We start from the raw sequence: 4,121 nt of genomic DNA on the forward strand, positions 1-4,121 counted from the left end.
GACAGCCCACTCTCTTTTATTAATTGCTTTCTTTTCCTTTTCATTTTGTATTTATTTTTCAATCATTATTTATATTTTTCTGATTTTTATTAAATGCCAAATTAACAACTAACAACCCAAATTAACTTCTAAAATTATATTACTCAATTTCCAAATACCATAAATCCTAATTAAATGCAAACTAATACAAATTACAAGTATTAATGCAAAAGAACTATTTTTTGTTTTTTTTTTCTTTATGAAGTAACTCAATTAATACTGAAATATGAAATTAAACCCTAAATGAAAATGTCAAGTATAGTTTTTTTTTTTCATTGATTAAAATGCACAAACAAAATGCAAAAAATTAACACAAAATGTCACAAAAATCCACAAAATTACGAAATGATGAAAGAAATCATTTTGTTTGAATTTCTTGGAGTAATTCATATAGGGCAAAAATCACGTGCTCACAATTTCTGAGAGTGAGTGAATTCTTTCTATCTTGACTTCCTAAGTGTTCTTAAATTTTATTGTGTGGGACTACTCTCGTTGGTTGTGTGAGGGCACTTGATTCATGAAGGAAAGGTAATGTCATTGACCTCTATGTTAGAGTAAGTGGGTGAGTTGCGAATAATGCGTGGTACTTGTAAGTCAAATCTTGAGGTGAAGATGTTACACTCTTGTGCTTAGTCTATTTTAAATATTCTTGGTGTGATAAGTTAGGAGAATTGTTTAAAAAGGTCGTGTCTTTATAAAGTGTAGTTTGATTGCTCGGGGACGAGCAATGGTTTAAGTATGGGGTGTTGATAATAGGCTATAATTGTGTATTTTAGTCGATTATTACACTCTAATTTACTGCACTTTAATTGAGTTTGAGCTTTAATCGCTAGTGTTTTGCACTAATGGTGTGTTTTATGCCTTGTAGGAGTGATTCCGAGCTATGTAGATGTTATGGAATGAATTTAAGTGAGTTGGAGCTTTAAAGTTTGAGTGAAAGTTCAAGGAATTAAGCCGGGATCGCGTTGGGGGGTCAACGGATGATAGTTAGAGCGAACGAAGAATCGATTAGGTATATTGTGCACTGTCTAGTAAAATAGATATAACTTTTTGCTCAGAATTCCATTTGGTCTCCGCAATATATAGTTGGAAAGCTAACTCAAAGAGCTACAACTTTCATGTTTTACATTTTTCCAAACTCCAAACGGAACGGGGCCAAACGCGCAAGATTTAAGCCAAAACGAACGAAACCGGGCAAGGTGCGAATTTGGGCGCCACAGCCAGCCTGGCGCCGGGCTGGGCGCCGGTGACGTGAAATGTGTCCTATTTCGCCCGGAACAAGGTTATTTCGGCCCTAGACCTACCCAACATGTATAAAAGCAAGACTAAACCTATTTTTGAAGGGGAGGACGCCACTTTAGAGAGATCTAACATACTTTTAAGGGAGTTTCACGTGGGGGAACACACACCACGCTTGGAGGAGGCTTTCAACTAGTTTTTCTTCTCTTCTCTTCCTTTAATCTCATAGTTTATTAGTTCTAGAGTTTTGGGTGCTACATGAACGTTGTAGTTTGAAGCTTGAATTGTTCTTATTATTTTATCATATTGGTTTATTTATTCAATCTTGCGCTTAATTATTTGATTGCTTGATCACCAATTGAATACTATCTACGAATCTAGGATTGAACTCGGGAGAGGGAAATTCTAGATTGCATATAAGATTGAGTAGAGCAAGATCTTAACTCTTAGGGGGAGCAGATTTGCGGTTAGGATAGGAATATACCTAATCGCCTTGCTTGATTACTATACGGGAATTATAAATGCGTTCTTGTTAATCCTAATTCCATAGGAATATAGGCGTTAGGTTAGCTTGAATAGGCGAGTTGTACTTCGGGAGAAGGCTACAGCAATATTAACCCCGTCAATCAATAAACTAGATAAATTAATTAGACAATTTAGTTAGAAAACTCAACGGGATTGTTAGCTAACCCATAGCTCTAGAATATTCACTCACATTGAATTCGTCTCTATAATTCACCAACTTGTTTTCTTTGATCTCTTAATTTGTTACTCTAGTTTAATTTTAGTTAAATATTCATACGTTAGGATTCGCTTGAATAGATTAATTGTTTGGTTTAATTTAGTTGATAGTTAATCACAAGTCCCTGTGGGTACGATATCTGAACTTACAATCCTATATTACTTGTCGACCACATATACTTGCGTGTGCTTAGGGAGCAACTAGTTTTTTGCGCCGTTGCCGGGGACTTAGAAATTAACTATTTTACTAGATTAGATTTTTACTTTTTATCTATTTAAGTTTTTAATTTTAGTCTAGTGTAGTTAGTATTATATTTTTATTTTTTTACACAGCATCTTTGAACGAAAAGTGGTGGGATAGTAAGTATTCTTGTTTCTGTAATCTTGTCCATATTGTAAAGGACCCCACTTGTGGCAATATTGTAAAAATATTCCTAGTACCGAGTTGTGTGCACCATCTCCTTCCTGTACTATTTGTGATGGAAATTGGAATAATTGTCCTAAGTGTTGTTATCCTACTCCAGTCCCTTCTTATGTTGATTCTAATAATTCTAGTGAGTTTAATAGGAGTAACGAATTGGATGATGTAGAACACGATGTTCGCATTCTTGATATGCACGAGAAATTATTAGAGGAATATAGAAGTTTTCGTGAGAAAATTACGAATGAGATGCAATAGTTTATAGAAGGAAGAGTTGAACTGGGACAAGAGATCTACCAATTTGGCAGTGCTATTCGCGACTTAGAGGCAGATTTGAGTGCAAAGATTGATGCGTGTAACGCCCAACAATTTAGTGATGAGTTGTGTGAAGCTGAAAAAGATCTTCTAGGCCAAATTGAGGAGCTAAAACGAGAATACCAATCATTAGACCATGCTTTTGTTAATGATGCCAAGGTTGATGAAGAGTACGAAATTGAGGATGTCAAAAATAATACAATTTTGGAGTTAGAGCGTATTGGACCTCATTCTAAACATTTTTCAACATTGTGTTTGGTTGATGACATAGAAATTGATCCATTCGAGCATATAGAGGAGTCAATAGATGAGGAACAGAGTGTTTATGTTATGAAATTTGCGATGCCAAGGAGACAAAACGACATCCCGCACTTAAAAGTCAAGAAGTGCAAGATGCGATATTATTTACTTGGTTCCTTTATTTTCATACCACCGCCCCAGGAACGTGACACAAAAATTGATGCAAAATTGAGGGCGCAATTTATATCCTCAAAGTGGAAGGAAAAGTGGCGAAAGTGATGGCGTCGTGCCGCGACGTTAAATCAAGCGCTTGTTGGGAGGCAACCCAATTTTATTTTTTATTTTTTTATTTTGTTTATTTTTTTTATTGTGTTATTTCTTTTGTAGTATTATTTTTGTATTTTGTAGGAGTAGGAGCATGGAGTCAAAGCTAATAGGCATGTGCAAAAGCATGCAGGTGGTTGAAACTAAGTGTGAGGTACCCGCGCAAGGGATCATACCTGGGAGAAGTCTGAGTATCCCGTGAGCTGCTAATTCTTCGGCCTTTGGCCTACCAGGGAGTTTCTTTTACCCACTTATTATTTTTAGTGTGCATTGAGGACATTGCACAATTTTAAGTGTGGGGTGAGGAGATTGTCTGAGTGACTTTCTATGCTATTTTAGTTGTGTTAGTTTAATTGAATATTTTTTTTAGAAAAACGAAAAAAAATTAGACTTTTCCCGACGATGGATCTCCTAGACAGTTTTCTTGAGGGATGTAAGTCTAAAGAGAAAGGACAAAAAGATTTTCTTTGTAGATAGTGTAGCAATTCCCCCTTGGTTTTTCTTTGTGCCGCGGTTCTTTTCCAAGGGTTTTGTTTGAACCGGGTGTAGGTAGTTTTATTTTTTTTAGGAGAGAAGCCATGGTGATGTGAATTGAATTGAATCAATATCTTCTAACTTTGTCATGCCTTGAGAATAGTGAGTACTTTAGTTGTGACGCTTAGGCTCTATTTTTGACTCTTGTATAAGTACCTTAAATTGTATGATCTTAACTTTGCTTAACTTCTTTGACTAGAGTGTCTTGATGAGTCCAATCCTTAGTGAGTTATGTGCCATGTGTGTGTAAGGTTTTGTGTTATTCTGT

The sequence above is a fragment of the Nicotiana attenuata genome, unplaced genomic scaffold, assembly GCF_001879085.1.
Source record: "Nicotiana attenuata strain UT unplaced genomic scaffold, NIATTr2, whole genome shotgun sequence".
NCBI classification, from domain to species: domain Eukaryota; kingdom Viridiplantae; phylum Streptophyta; class Magnoliopsida; order Solanales; family Solanaceae; genus Nicotiana; species Nicotiana attenuata.